Consider the following 17,423-nt stretch of genomic DNA (forward strand, 5'->3'; position numbering starts at 1 on the left):
AGTTCACCTGATGACAATGAGCAGTAGAGTAGGAAATTTTTTCCGTAAACAATCTTCATTGATATAGATTGTTTGTTTGCTAGAGTGGCAGGTAATGCAGCATTGTCGGGCCAGATAGTATAAATGTCTATAAAAGATACCCAAAACAGGCTGAGGATGTATGGATGAAAAAGGGAAAAGAGTGGACTCCTCATGGCAGTTCCTTCAACTTGTATGTAGATTGTTTGGACAAAGAAAATAATGATAACCAGAGTGAATGACAAAGTTGAATAATTTCGCCATATCCAAAACTGGTAATTAGCTTAAGGAATTAACAACACATATCAAGGATATTAATTAAAGGCAACTTTAATGAATAACTTCAGTATTTCGGCAACGTCACATTGCCATCTTCAGGAACATAAAAATATGGTATATGCATGCAGGCACTAGCAAAAGCAAATGAAAACGTGATGTTGCCGAAATATTGAAGTTATTCATTAAAGTTGCCTTTAATTAATATCCTTTATATGCATTGTTAATTCCTTAAGCTAATTACCAGTTATATATGACCAACGTATAAGCCTTGTTACTAGAATTCACTATATCCAACAGAAAAGCTTGAGATTAGATGTAGAATATCTTTGAGATTTACATTTTGATCTCAAATTTACATTTGAGATCAAAACTAACCATTAAGTTATTAGGTTGGAAGGAAACATTTTTCGCTTTATCCAGAAAATCAGAATTTTTTTATGAAGCAAGTTATCAGTATGAGCCTTTAGTAAATGTGCTGAAAGTTTAGCTTTGTGATATGTTGGAGAATCTATACAGCCAATAGGGCGAAGAGGAATGCATTCCCTGTGGATCTTTGTCAAACCATAGAAGCACGGGGTTCTAGCAAAATAAGTTTTAAGTTTGTCTGTGGTATTTCCATCAAGGCTTAAGACCCCATCTAACAGTGAATTTAATTTTCTGTGTTGACTTGGTGAAATTGTGATCTAGTTCTTGGTAAGTCGATCTGTCATAATAAAGGAGATATTTTCCATTTGTAATTCGCAGAGTTTGTGACTTTCTTTTCTTCATTTTTTAATGAATAGTACATTCCCTCAGTTATTCCCTTGTTGTTCTATGTATAACATCATGCATCTCTCATTGTTTTAAATTAATTTATTTGTTCATGCCTATTTTGTATTCAACTACCTGATGAGCTCTAATTTTCAAATTGAAATTATGGTGTTTGAATAAATATTATTCACTCTTTTCCTAGTGTTATCATGTTAATTTCTGAAACCTTATGGCACAAGTATCTCTAAAACAATTCATTCCAAATGCATACATAACCTTACATTTTGCCATATTAAACTGATAACGAGTTCTTCCTTTGAAGTTATGTCATCATTTAAATTATTGTGCAAGATCTTTACATTGTCTTTATTAACAGTTGCCTTTCCAAATTTTGCATCATCACCAGACAACTGAATATTTCACCTTGGACCAGGGGTTGCCAAAGTTATTTGCCCCTTCAAGAGTTTCTTGACTTTTTATCGATCCCCTATATTTTACTATTACGTAATTATAATAGGACAAGCAAAAAAAGATGCTTATGTGAGTGTTTAGATTGTTTATTTTATAGTTACAGTGTTTATTGTATGTATAATATAGTATATATTATTATATTACTATTACTGCTACAATTACTATCACTAGTAATATCACTGGTATTACTAGTGATATTAATAAACTACTGGTATTAATATCACTGGTGTTACTACCAGCGCTGCTCAACTCTTCAACATAGAGAAGTTTAGTTCGTGATTGAATAACAATTGAATTATAATATGTATGTCGATGCGCAAAAATGAGACTTGGATCGAATACTTGTAAGTATCAGTAAATAAGAACCACGCACGTGTTGCAATCTTGCTCCCACTGTGCTGGCCGGCAGGAACCACCAACATCCGCTTGTTGGTAAATACGTCATTTTGGCCTACTTAATTGGCCTCAGTAACTATTTTCATGACCTTACTCCATCTTACAGGTAGACCGCATGGTTAGCCTTGTGGCTTTGCGCTTCGCAACCATATGCCTGGGGAAGGCGTGTCCCAGGTTCGAATCCCGTTGTAGACGTGAGGAATTTGAGGATCTTCCTCAGGCACAGCCAAGTTAGCCAGTCTTGGGCACGGTCAGTAGGGTTTTTTCCGCCAGTTTATCTGGCGTTTTTCATCCCGCAAGCAGGCAAACCGGCCCATGAACATACACCTCTACAGTCAAAAATATATCCCCCCCCCAGCGGCAGACCAGGCGACGGGTCGGTTGGGAGTAGTACTAACAAGATGTCGCGTCTAAGTAACACACGAACCCTGCATAGGAAGCAGGAATAATGCGAAGAAGAAGAAGACTCCATCTTATAGGTCCTATTCATGGACCTGTAAGATGGAGGTACTGATCCCACGATTCACTCTTAATTGCATTGTCATTACCTCCATGTCTTTTGTCATGGAGGTAATCTAAATTAACCGACCAAATTAAATATTACCCATACAATGATGTCTTATATTTTTCTGTCGACCCCTGAGCCAAAATCGACCTCTAACAATGTGATATCGACCTCTTTGGTGACCACTGCCTTGGACCATTTCCTATATCATACAAGTTAAATAGATTTCTGCTAAGTACAGAGCCCTGTAACCTACCACTAGTCTCTTCCTTCTCCTGGAATTTTTCTCCATAAACTACTCTGATGTTAGACCATTAGCTATCCTATTATTTATATCACCAACTTCATATCCAAACCCATTCACTCCAGTTTATGTCACAGAGATTGTAGTATTCAAACACCTTTGCAAAACCCTGCAGAATCATTGAGTAGCCATTCTTCTTATCCAGATCAGCTGTTACTTTATTTAACACGTGAGTAAATTACTGAAGTATGACTTGCCTTTCACAAAAACCCCTGCTTATTTCCCCCCCCATCCCCAATACAATATCGTATTCATATTTACTCATGCCTGAATTTTCTCCTTAACTTCTCCAGTACCTTGACCACCACTCCTGAGATGCTGATTGACCAATAATTAGCTACCTCTGTCTCGTAGCCTCCTTCTGCAGTAGAACTATCTCTTCCCTCTTTCATTTCCTGGGGCCCTTCCAGACCAGAGACTATCTTGTCAAGGGCGCTGCCATTTCTTTGGCACATTTTTGTAATACACATGCTAATATCTCATAGCTGCATTCACATCATTGTTCCTTGATATCTTACAACCACTATTTCATCTATCTGTGTTTCGGCATCAGCCCTTGTCACATTATTAAAGCAATAACTCCATCTGGATAAGCCTCTGTAAAGGCCTCACTCAGTAACTCAACTACACCTGGTTCGATCACCTCTCTTCTATCACTATTATCAGATTATTCTACCATAATTATTCTTTTTTATACCTGTCACATACTAAAAGGATTCCTTGGGATTACCCTTGGCTTGCTCAATTTCCTCTTGTACTCTGATTTTGCCTTCATTACTATAGTGGTAATTATGACATCCTTCTAGCCTGCTTTATACAGCTCGAGTTTGCTAATCTTTTTCTTTAAATATCCTCTAAAAACTTTCCTTCCCCCCCCCCACCAACTCCTGCTTGACGGTACTACTCATTCATTTACTTCCTACTTGATTTATCCTCCTGACTGGGTTTGCAGACTGCTATTACTTCCTTCAAACTCCCACCCCTCCCCATTATCGTTTCTCATGCACTTCTTCCCTCACAGTTTATCATCCAATCACACTGCACCAGTCAGTGTGCTAAGTTTGTCATAATTACCACTAATTAATTCCACATATTACATTTCTTAACTGAGAAGTCTACACAGTCACCTCTCAGATCAAAACTATGCATGATCAGCTCTCACAAATTAGTGACAGTGTCATTGGTTTATATCCATATGAGACCGGTTAACTCACCTTTAATCGAAAGAGACCAGATAAAGATTCCTCGTCATCGATGGGAATTGAACCCAGGTCTTTCCGACCAAAGGGCTTCGTCTATACCAACTGAGCTACGGAGGCTCTCTTAACAGTAGTGTATTATACATATAGACAGTATATACAATCCTACCTATAAACTGGCCAAACATTTATCCAAATCACTTTCTCTTTCTTATTAAAAATTCCTTGCACTTTAAAAACATAATGAAAAATTTAACCTTCACAGATTCTTACATCATGGTCAGCCTTGACATTACTTCACTATTAACTGATGTTCCTTGACCTCATTAAACTGCATTTTTCCCTTGATATAACTGAATATAATAACTGAATTATTCAAATTCATCATTTATTCTGGGTATTTCTTATGGAAGGAAATATGTATAAACAGCTTCTATAGGGTGTCCCAAAATTCACGCAAGAAGTAATTTTGATAGAAAACACAGGTTTTTAATTAAAAATTGTAATTTCTTATTGATTCATAAAGTATACAGTATAGGGTTATGCATGGAATAGCATATCGGGTAAATGGCCTCCACGGCTTTGTTGGCACATACGCACTCTTTGTCGAAAATTTCCATGACCGTTTTGCATAAATGTGGCTGAATTTCGTTGATACAGCGCTCAATTTCCTCCTTCAAGGCGTGGGTGGTCGTGGGCTTGTTGGCACCTTAGACTTCAAAAAACCCAAAGACAAAAGTCCAACAGCGTTAAGTCACATGATCTGGGCGGCCAATTCTGATCACCAAAACAGGAAATTACATGACCAGGAAATGACTCATGTTGTAATTGAATTGTTTCCCGGGCTGTATGGCATGTGGCACCGTCTTGTTGAAACCACATGTCGTCCACATCCATATCTTGCAATTTAGGCACAAAAAACTGGATTATCATGTCGCAATAGCGAGCACCATTAACTGTTATTGCCTTAGCAGCCGCATTTTCGAAGAAGAATGGACCAATGATGCCTCCAGCCCAAGATCCGCACCAAACAGTGACACGTTGCGGATGCATTTGTTTCTCAATAATCACTCGTGGATTTTCTGAACCCCAAATGCGACAATTTTGTTAATTAACGAAGCCATCAAGATAAATGAGCCTCATCGCTGAAGATGATTTTGTTCGAAAAATAAGCATTATTTTTAAAATATTGCTCAACAATGAAAATGCATTGTTCTTTCGTGTAGTGCTCCATTTTTAATAACCCTGAACTGTCAGCTGTCACGCTGTCTTTTTTTTCTCGTTGGCAACACTTTACCGCACAAATGTCGCTAAATTTAAATCTTCCAGTGAATTTTGGGACACCCTGAAAATATTCTCTCTCAAACCAGTGGTCTGAACATGCTGTTTTGATTTTGACATGGCCCAGACACAGTGGATGCATTATTAGTGCATCTCAACAGTGGGTGTTTAAAAATACTCTACAATAGAAAATGAAAGCAACAATTGTCTCTCCCCCTTCTTGATACATTAGTGACATGGCTTCCTAATGGCTAATTATTATTTTCCATCCCAGCAGTATGACATCCTCAAAAGATTCACTGAGCCAGGTCTATTTGTTCAAATGACACACATCCCTTGAAACAGCTTGGTCAAGGATCTTCTCAACACATTTTTAGCCAGTGGTTACAACCCATAGATTACAACCCATGGATTACAGCAAAAATATTCCTATCTCCATATATTAAGGGAACATCAGAAAAGATAACTTAAGTATTCTGCAAATTTGATTTCCTTGCCACCTTCAAACCACTCATTCAGCTGCAGTTTAGCCTACTTTTTGACAGACTGGTAGAAGATCAGCTAATATCCACCTTGAAGAACACAAAAATTATATATCTGCTCTGTGATTACTCTTTTGACAGAGGATTAAATGGAAAAAGGCATTCCATAAAAGTTGCTATAGGTCTGAGAGACTATTTTTAAAATAAGCACTTGCTATAAAGAACTCCCCCAACCTTAGCATGTATGGTTGTATAATTTGTCAAAGATTTGGGAGGAGATAGTCATTCTGAGACTGGTTATCTTGTCAATAGAGAGCTTCAGTTCTGTTTCAGTTACAATTTGAATTGTTTTCAAGGATTTAGTTTAGTGCTTGTGTGCTTATCACAGTTCTAATTTATAGCAAAAATATTCCTATCCCATATATTAAGAGAACATCAGAAAAGATAACTAAAGTTCTCTGCAAATTTGATTTCCATGCCACTTTCAAACCACTCATTCAGCTGCAGTTTAGCCTGCTTTGGACAGACTGGTAGACGATCAGCTAATATCTGCCTTGAAGAACACAAAAATTATATATCTGATCTGTGATTGATATTTCACTGGTTTTCTACTGAGAGTAGAAACCAGTGAAATATTAATAAATTTTAAATTAATTAATTTTTCTCATGGCATTTTTACCGTGAAGTGCTATGATGAATATATGCTACTACCCAGTAGTAGTAGTAGTTATGATCTAGGATGTGCTATTAAGTGCATTACTTATTCTTATTTTTATGTCTTTACAAATAATGTCCTCTTAAGAGAACTCAACGATGCCTTCTAAGGCTGGAACAGGCCACTCTAGGCCTAAATCCTTGATAGGCATGATGATGACAAACAATTTTGTCACATTCTTGTTTTGCCTATGTTATCTGACAATGTTTTCTTCATATTTTGCAGTTGGATAGTTGGTTCTATTTATCAAACAATATTTATGTATTTCATCTGCACCATCCTCAAGTTCATCTTTTCCCTATGATTCCAGTTTTTTATCCTGCTCAGAACTGGATAGCAACTTCCTATTTCCTATTAAACTTATGAATTTGGATGCAGCCTGTAGATATCAAAAGAATTTTGATAAGTTAGATGCACTAAGAGGGAATAGGATCTTGCATTTCTTAATATCATCTTAATATCATCACGATGGAACATATTCTACCTGAGGCAAAGGAAAGAATTGATTATTCAAGTTAGTATAACAGTTTCTTCAGTTTTTTATTATACCCTCAAAGTTAGGATGAAAGCTAACTATGAGGATATGATAAGAAAATGAAGTATTAGGTTACGTTTTCTTAGGTAGGATCATTGTTTCTGATTAAAAGAGAGGAGAATATCTGGCAGTTTTGACTGGGGGGGGGGGGTTAAGCATATGAAATTTTCAGCTAAGAAGGTATGAGAAACATGTCAGCATTGCATGTGAAGTGGGCAAGGGAGGTTTGAGAGTAGCAGTATGGTACATATGGATGTATAACATCATTAAGCAGGAGTTACAAAAAAATTTAGGGGAATATAATGAAAAATAATGTGATTAGCAAGTTTATAAACAAACCCTGAAGATGGTAGGTGATTAGCATGGCAAGACAGGCAAATCATGAGAGGAATCTGCTGAATAAATTAAAGGAAATCCCAAGAGTTCTTTTGTTATGTGGTAAGTGAAAGCATGATTGAAGAATGGAAGAATAACTTTAATGGAAGGACTTACAGAAGGTGACAAACAGATAGTTGGATTACTGAATGATCTCTTTGCAAAGATAAGTTGTCTTATCTAGGTGGAACTAATGCAATGATGAACATGACAAGGAACAGTGTGAGAATAGAAGTAATGATAATGTTTAGGATGACGCAAATACTGCTCTGAGATTAAATATTGGTCTGTATATTATGAGAGAGGAAAGGAATTGATAACACATCTCACCACTGGCAGTCCTGTTACAGTGGAAAGAAAGCACCAAAAGGAGGTAGTGGTTTAAAATTTGCTATAGTGGTAGCAAATTATAGGCCAGTCAGTGTCACAGGAGTGATGATTAATATTTTTGTAATAAAGATATTAATCAAGTTAAGGTTAGAATCCTGATAAATAGATAGGCATTTGGAGCACATTTCTATGAAGAGTCTTGCCTTAGTATTTACTCAATTTCTGTAAGTCATTTAAAGAAAGCATTGCATCATGATATGCTGGACTTTGCAGAAGCATTTGACAAAACATAATCTGTCTCATAAATTGGAGGAAATTGAGGTAAATATGAAATCTAGTGACATGAAGAAGAGTAATTGATGGAGTAGTGTATATTCCTGCCTGGTTGGTGGTTAATGTATCTGCGTTCATGCCCACGGTTCAAATTCTACCATGGGCATGGAAGTTTGTGATTTGTCTATGGTAGACAAATTCTGTCACTGCATTTGAGGGGCTTAATAAAATTCCATGTTTTGGCTTTTGAGCAGGTTATCTAGATATGCAAGAAATAAAAATACAAAGAAAAATTAAATAAAAAAATCCTTAGTCTGTTCAGAGTACTTTTCAAACCTTTTGTGAATGCACATAAAAAGAATGATTGAGCAGATTCAAAGAGAAAGGTAGGTGACAAATTTTGTTGTACTGCAAGTTTCTGTATTTGGACTCTGCTGTTTCATTTGTATGTCATTGATTATTGGGGTGTTGATTTGAAAAAAAGTAAAAGAGTTGTTTGCTGATGATACTAAACTGGGGAGGACAAGAGCAGAGGTGATGTGGAAATCCTTCAAGCTGATTTAAAAAGTGTAACATGGAAAAGAGATAATATGCACAAAAGTGTTATTATACTGATAGAACTATACTGCAAGATAAAGATGCTAGATAAAGGTTTGTTAATAGGAAGTCAAAACAGGTATGCTCTAAAAAAAAAAAAAACTAATTCATGTTCTTAAAGCAGAGAACTTGGTTGTTTCAAAATGACATAGCGAACAGAATAGTATAAAGAATGTTGAATGCTGTAAAAAACAAAGTGAGGATAGCAAGTTTTCCCCCTTTATAAGGCTTTGATAGGATGCCATCTGAAGATAGTTTATATTAAAGGTGAAAAGAAATGTTTTCACCTTTGATATAAATGATGAAAACAGACATTTCTGTGTGGAAGATAGAAATGTCTCCTATTAGGGCAGATTGACAGTTTGTGGACTAAAAAATTTGGTTCATAGGTGTTAAATGGTAATATGATAAGAATATACTTATAAGCTAACTAAAAGAGTTTTATAAGTTATATGCAAAAAAAAAAAAATTTTGAATACATGTTATGAGGTGAAGAGCTTTCATATATATATAAAACAAATATATATATATATACAGGGTGTTCGGGATAAATTTGACAGTTTCGTAAGGAAAAAGAAAATCTTCTTTGTATCTATTAAATTTAATGAATTGACAAAAAAACATTACAGGCAGAGTTAATTACAATACTATCAACAAGATTTACTCAAAATAACCACCATTAGCATCGATCACAGCTTCAATTCTGCTTCGGAACCTCGAACAAGCTGATGCTACAGTCTCCCTGGGAAGGGCCGCAAAAACTGTTTTAATTTTATCCATTAACTGGGCTTTTGTATTACTGGAAGTGCGATTGGTGTCTTTTTCAACTGCGCCCCATACAAAATAATCCATGGGGTTAAGGTCTGGGGAGTTTGGAGGCCAAACATTTGGACTGGTGAAGTCGTAGAAATTTTCAGACAACCATTTTTGACTTTTCCCAGAGGTGTGGCAAGGGGCCGAATCCTGCTGCCATACATACGGCCTACCATTGGCTACCCTTGTTATCCAGGGCTTGACTACAGTTAGCAACTCCACGAACAAAGCCCGAATTCCAATGCCAGGGTTCTTCAACACCTGTTCCTGCAGATTTGCGAGGAATTCTGCTGTACGAACGCAATCAGATCGTCTGCTAGGGATCTTTCTTCTTGCTACATCCTCGTAGTCACCATTGCAAGTCTCTAGTTCATGCCTGATTGTTTTTACTGTATTCAGGGAGCATTGGGCAGCAGTCATAATATCCTTATTTTGATGGCGGGCACGAATCATCATGATACAAGTTATTCTCTTCCATGATTCAGGTGGGTTCCAGCTATCCATCCTTTCTGACATCTTGTATATGAATGAAGAAGGGTCCAAACTTTTAAATGAAGAGAAGTGTGTGTTAATACATGTAACTTACGGAAAAATATAATTAATTATAAATATGTCAAATTTATCCCGAACACCCTGTATATATATATTTGTTTTATATATATATATTGATCCCATACACAAAAGGTTGAGGGACCTATAGGTACATCAGTGTTGTGTGTGGGTTGCAGATGAGGACTGAGGTAGAAGTTTTTTTTGAAGAGTTGCAGGTTGTATCCTTGAGGAAGGATAATCCAGAGGATAGATAGATGGAATAAAAGAGGATGAATAGAAGCAAGTTTAGTGTATTTGCAGTTGCACAATAAAGGGATGCTGGGCAGCTGCAGCTCTTGCCAAGGATTTTAAATTAAGTTTTAGGTGCACTACCCCAAACATGTGAGTAGTATTCCAAACCTGGATGGATTTGAGATTTGTATATAGTGAAAAGTTGGTTGGGTGTAAAATAGGCTGTTGAACGAAAGAGAATGCAAAGTTTCTTGGAAGCTGAGGAGACTGTTGATGTGATGTGTTTATGCCAGGAAAGACTGAAGGTAAATGTTAGTCCAAGCAAAGACATCTGAACTTATCTAGTCATTTGTGTATTACTGAGGAGGTGAGCTGGGAGATTTCTTTTGTGTGAGAAAAGGCAAAACTGTTTTGGTGGCATTGAACATAAGGTGGTGCTCGCCCCATTGGAGGATGGTATGTAGATTAATGTTTAAAAAGGCACTAGTTGTAGATGATCTTGTAGCCTGGGATGTCAGAGTACTGTATGCTTTGTTGAATGAGTAGGATGAGTGGACAGTAAGAGTACTATCTGCAAAGCTGTGGATGGGATTAGTGGTTATTATGAGTAGGTCATTTATGTACAGAATAGAGTATGTGATAGGACAGAACCTTGATGCAATCCAGTAATCCAGTATTGGTGGTGAATCTGAAAGAGAGGAAGCTATCTACCATGACTCATAGAAATTACAGAAGGTGGCAGGGAAACCGAAGGATGGCAATTTTTTTAGTAGGCTTCGATAAACTTGTGGTATCGGATTTAGGGAGTGTTGGAGAAAAACAAAGGAAGGATCAGTCTGAGAAAAGGATCAAGGGATTTCACTGAAATGTTCAGGGGGTCACATATCTCCATGCAAGGATTCACAAGTGACCGAATAAAAGGCGTTGGTGGAAAGATTGCAGCATTGGTTCCAGGAGTTCCTCATCAGTGATCCAGAAGTCGTCGGCAGTTATCTATCAGATGTACGTCATCGGGATCGTGACTTTAGGAGAAATCATGCCAGTGATCTAAAAGAAAGGTGACGAGGAGCCAATCCGCCAGGCAAAGCAAATATTTGATGAAGAATTGAAGCTTTTGAAGAGAGTTGGTCTTTCAAATTCGATTGGTGTTCCAGACTTCTGGATTTTCTTGAAGAGAGGTTCATATTTAAAACTTCTGTGGAAAAAGGCAAGCCTTCTTTCAATACCATGTTCTGCAAGACTATACTTTTTATTTAATGTATTCAGCGTAGTATTGGTTGCTAATCCTTTGTTCCTTCCGAAGTTTAAACATTGAAATGCAGTTTAGTAGAGATTTCCTTCGGAAATCCTGATTCAAAGAGATCATTCTTGACACTTGATTTTAGTCATCGAACTTTTTCCCAGAACTTTTCCTGGGCGTTTTTTTTCAGCATACCTGTGATTCTGGGAGAAAACTTGAGTTTTTTCCTCCCAATCACTGGTTTTTATTCCTGCATCTTAAAAAAAAAAAAAAAAAACCCTAAAATAAAATAAAATAAATAAAAAATCGAGTGCATATAGTTCGCCCACCGATTTGAGGTCCCTCGACACTTCTGTGCATCTCAGAAAAAGGAGAACCCATTCAGATAGGGTAATCAGTCCGTATTGTGGGATGAGTTGTTTATTATTATCGGTCGGAAAATTAACTTCTCCTTTATGATTATTGTAGTTAACTATGTTGCTTGTATAGCAGTTGGAAAATTTTACCTATAAAGCACGTGATTTCGCGTGTTGGCGACCAATTCGTACGTCCTTCATTTCTTTCTCCCCTTCAGCATGAATCGACTATTCTTGGAAAGACGCGAAGCAGGGACCTGCAAGCGGTGGGCGAACTATAACTCATAGCATTTTGTATGCAGTAATATATGCTAGGTAGGATTAGAAACATTAGCTTCAGCTAATGTCCATAATTTTTGTTACTCTCATAGCGACAAATTGTTTGTAGAATTGAATTCAGCTTCTGATAATAATGAAGGGTAGAGATCGGCTGCTTTTGATTTCTAAAAGTTAGGCTAAAAGCTTTACCTACTCCCTTTGGGAGCAAAAAGTGGTAGAGAAAAAGAGTGATTGAAAATATAAATTTTTATGATGCCCATTAATATATATATATATATATATATATATATTATATGCAAGAATAATTTTAAAAAACCAGATTTAAATATTGTTTTATTTTGGAGGGGAGGTAACAGGTATTCTACCAGAACACAGAATACGCACATATACATTGAAATTGATACAATTAAGGATTGCTAAACATTACCACATGTCTTGAAATGTAATCAAATCGGCAATGGTGAGAGGCAGAAATCGACTGCCTACTGACAAAAATAAATAAGTAATAATAAATGAAAATAGAGCTAATTGTGTTGAGAGGCAGGAGCTTATTTTCATGTGTAATTTAAAAAAAAAAAAAAAAAACGAAAAATTACCATTTCATGAGACTTGTTTACAAATGCGATGCATCAACTTGTGAATAGTTACAATATACGAGTAGTATGTTGAATTAAATAGTGGAACGGTTAAATCTGAAGGACATCTTTTTGGCCCTTGATCACACTTTCTGCCTTCTAAGTACTGAGTGATCCAAAAGTAACAGAAAAAGTAAAAATTCAATCATTCAAAAAGTAGACAGTAGCACGATGCGGTTTTCACAGAAATGCACAGAAAGACATGGGAAACGAAAAATTTTATAGCCAGAGTAGTTACATTTGCCACCGACAGATGGCGCTTGTGTCAGTCGTTTGTACAGAGGCACAGCACAGTTCTCAACGCAGCTAGGATTACAAATGTTCAATGTGATGGTTATCATTCATGAGGATGGCCGTCAGACGTGGCACGACACTGCGCAACATCGAAGAGGGCTTCAGCTGTAATTCCTGTCACATGATAGCGAATAGCTTCTTTCAACATGGCCAATGACGTCGATCGACCTCTGTACACCTGTGACTTCAAGTAGTCCCATAACCAAAAGTCACAAGGTGGAAGGTCTGGAGACCTTGGTGGCCATTCGTGCGGGAAAGTGACTGAGGATACTGTCATCTCCAAATGTCGATCGCAGCAGGTGCTGGACAGCACCTGTGATGTGCAGAGGCGCTCCATGAATGTTACACTATGGAGGCGCTTGCCTCTCTTGCAAGGAGGGAATGATGCTGTCTTTTAAAAGCGCTGCATAATACTCGCCTGTGACAGAAACAGTTCGAAATATACCGCTGTGGACTTCCTCAAAGAAAAAGGGGCCTATAATGAATGATGCAGTGAACCTGCACCACGTTTGTCACCTTTGGCTGATGGAAAGGGGGTTTCCACAATCGTGTGTGGGCTCTCTCTCGCCCAAAGAAGAGCAAAAAGTGCACCTTGTCGGTCCACAGGACATTTGACAGCCAGTCTGCATTGTTTTCCATCTGTTGAAAAGCCCAATTTGCAAATTCATGACGTCTCTCGAAATAGGTTGGTTTCAGTTCCTGTACGTGTTGGATTTTGTAAGGATACCTCTTGAGGATGATCCTGAGTGATCGCCACACAGTCCCGTACAAGATAGCACTTCGTCTTGATCTTGAAATTTCACGCGCACTGCATTCCCCATGCTGCCGATTGTGTGTCGGTCTCGTGGTCGACTTCGTGCACAACAGCAATAGTCTTTTTGGGTCTCCTGCTTCTTGCACGTGCTTCCAAACTTCCAGTGTCCTCAAACCTTTTCATCATAGCTATGAGGAATAAGACATCGGTCCCTTTCCACTTGTAATACCCCGCATCGAACAATAGCTGCACAAAGTCACACTTGCACATTCGGAGTTCTGATAATACAGCTTAACTAAAAATGCTTTATCTCGTAACGATAACATGCCTCACCTTGGCAGAACGTTTAACTTCGGTAATAAACGTTAAATGCTGAAAGTTTAACTTAAGTATTCACTACATCTGAAATTTACATACCTCACGGTTTAAATAGCGACAAGCAGCAGCTCTGGGACCGCTACAGTACCACCTATGAGTGACAAATGTAACTATTCTGGCAATAAAATTTTTCCTTATTAAAAAAAATCCCATGTCTTTCTGTGCATTTCTGTGAAAACCGCATCGCTACTGTCTATACTTTTCGAATGATTGAATTTTTACTTTTTCTGTTACTTTTGGATCACCTAGTATATCCAGAACCGGCGCTAGGGTCTTTGCGCCCGCATGCAATTTCTATTTAAGCGCCCCTGTAACGATCCGGGTGTGTGTGGTTCTTTTACGATAATAAAAATTAAAATTATTTGAAATTTCTTAAATAAATTTTGACAAAACAGCTACACGTTGGTCCACTAAATGTAACAAACCGGGGGTGTTGACTAGGCAGGATAATTGTTAAAAACCTGAATATTCAAAAAATTCTCAAAAGTTGAAGAAAATTTTGATAAAGCCACTTCACTTTAATCGTTGAATATAATGATACAGGGATTATAGCCTTCTTACCGATCCGAATCACTAACAAAATTAAAATGAATTTTAATTAAAGTAAAAATTTATTTGAACTAAAGTTCAAAAAATTCTTGCATTTCACAAGTTACTAAATTCTTAGTAACTTGTAAAAAAATTGTAATAATTTTTATAAGTGGAACTATCTTTTAGGAAAAGAAAACAAACTCAAGATAGATCAGAAAATAAGAAACGGATTCAGAAATAATTAGAACATTTAATATAAGTATTCGAAAAATAACATCTTTACAGAATAACAGAAATTAAATTACATAAATATATTTGAATTTTTTTAAATTAAAATTTTAGGGTTTTTTGATTTCATATTCGCAAAATTAGAAATAATGGTCTTAACGTCTAATTCCGCACATATATCATTTCAATAGCTATTAACGCCAACCTAACAAGCCTTTTTTGTGACATAGTTGTTCTTAAGTAGGTTTTAATCAATTTCAACTTTGAAAAGGAACGTTAACCGCTCGCTACACTAACAGGTAAGGTTAATAGTATTCTTAAAACAATTAAAAAGTTAGGGAAAGATAAATTATTGGACAGAATAAAATTATGAATATCGAAAGGGTTTTGAATATTTAAATTAACCTTCCGAAAAATATCCTGGAAAGCACATAACTCGTCATATAGTTCTATTGCATTTAGGTCTTTATTGTCCCCATCCTTCAAGAGAATCTCTAAATCGTCACGATTTTTCGTAAATCTTCGTTATTAATTTGTAGTAATCTATACAAGAAATTGAAATTATCATAATATGTTTTTGGCTGTTCAAAACGTTCTATTAATGAACACATTGCAACGTCTAGAAGTGTATAAAACACATTCACTCTAAATTTATCTTCTGGCGATTGTGGAGTTTCGTCATGAAGCTCGTAGTCAAATTGTCGTGTCTTTTTTGTCGAACTTCCGTACCAGTTTTAAATTCTTGTTCTCCATCCATCTCTTCACTCAGTTCTTATGCCGTTTTTAGAACTTTAAAATTTGTATCTGATCGATACTCTTGTAAGAATATTTTTAAGTTTTCGATAGATTCTAAAGCAGGTGTAATGTTCATATTTTTGTCTTGAAGAATTTTAATCACAGGGTTTATTCTGTTAAGTAAATCATGCCAAGTTAGAAGAGAGCAAATAAATTTGTAGTCCTTTATTTTAGCACATAATATTTGTGTTTCATGCTGAGTTTATTAAAATTTTCATTATTTAAATTTTCAAAAAGTGCATCGTAAATTTCTCCTAACTGATATCAGAGGGCGGATTGCATTAATTTTACTTTCCCATCGCGTTTCTGATGGCTGTTTCAATGTTAAATTTTTTACGAACTTTAAAAGGATTGCCCAACGTTTGTAAGAGAATGAAAAAAAATTGTATATTTCTTGAATAATTGCAAATAAACTAACTGTATCTGCATTCACTTTGGCTGCATCGTTAATGATTAAATTTAGAGTATGAGCAGCACATGGCACGTAAAAAGCTCGAGGATTTTTGTTCAAAAGCAAATTTTGGGGCCCATATTTTTTCCCTTTCATATTTGCCCCATTGTCATACCCTTGACCTCGCATGTCTTCAATGGTAATGTTCCATTTTTTTCAGTTGTTCCATTATTGGTGCACATAAACCACGTCCTGTGGAATCTGATATATCTGCAAAACCTAAAAAGTTTTCCCTGATCTTGACAATTCCATTGTCACAGAAAACAAAGCGAATAATAATGGCCATTTGTTCTGTTTTACTTGCATCAGGTGTGCAGTCTAAAATTGTGGAATAATATTTAGATTTTTGAATTGATAATAAAATTGTATCCCTGATTGCGTTACTTAAAGTTTCCAATATTTCATTTTGACTGTCTTTACTCAAATAGTGTACTCTATTGTTTCCTTATAGGGCCCTTTCAACATGATTTTCCATACGGGATCAAACTTCACAAACAGTTCGACAATTTTAAAAAATTGCCATTATTCCTTTCATATAATTTATCAGATGATCTGCGAAAAGCTAAATTTTGGCTACCATGGAATTTTATAATTTCAATCAAGCGTTCTAAAACACTCATCCAATGTTTCTTTTCCATTTCATACATGCTTTGAATCTGGCAATCAATATTAGTTTTGTTTTTTAAATTTTTATCAAGTTCCTTCCATTTCAAGAAAATTTTCATGTTAGTTAAACTAGTCTCATGTCTATGCAAAGTTATATTTACATTTCTCCAATCGTTATAACCTACAAGACTACTTGATTCAGTAGGTGCGAAAAGTTTGCAACAAAAGCAAAAAAAGGAATATAAAGTTTCGGAATAAATGAGTCATGTTCTTGTCACGAGCTCCCCTTTTTCTATTATAATACGTGTCGCCAAATTTACGATCATATGTATCTCTGGGATATGTTATAGTTTTCTTTTGAACAGGCCACATTTCAATTAAAACAACTCATAATATTTCCCCATTCACCTTGATCTTCTAAATTTACATACTAGCAATATGTCAGTTTAGTGGTCAACTACAACTAAATCTTCTCCTAACTGTTTTTCACTAAAATCATGCATCTTGTTATCTTGTTCAATAGTTGTAATAGTACTTTCATGCAAACTGGATGATGTGCACGGATCTTCAACTCTGATTTCTGATGTATCGAGTTGGTTACAATCTGCATCAGAATATTTTAATATTTTAATAAATTTATTAAGAGCCTCAGTTTGTTTCTTTCGCAGCATGACGCTTACGATTTTGTGCGCCGGATAACTTTTTTTAAAATTTTTGATTCCATTTCTATTTTATACCCACAAGAAATTATTACACAACACGACACAGAG

Source organism: Typopeltis vanoorti, chromosome 10 (assembly GCF_054136105.1).
Source record: "Typopeltis vanoorti isolate ZY-2024b chromosome 10, IOZ_Tvanoo_1.0, whole genome shotgun sequence".
In the NCBI taxonomy this organism is placed as follows: Eukaryota; Metazoa; Arthropoda; class Arachnida; order Uropygi; family Thelyphonidae; genus Typopeltis; species Typopeltis vanoorti.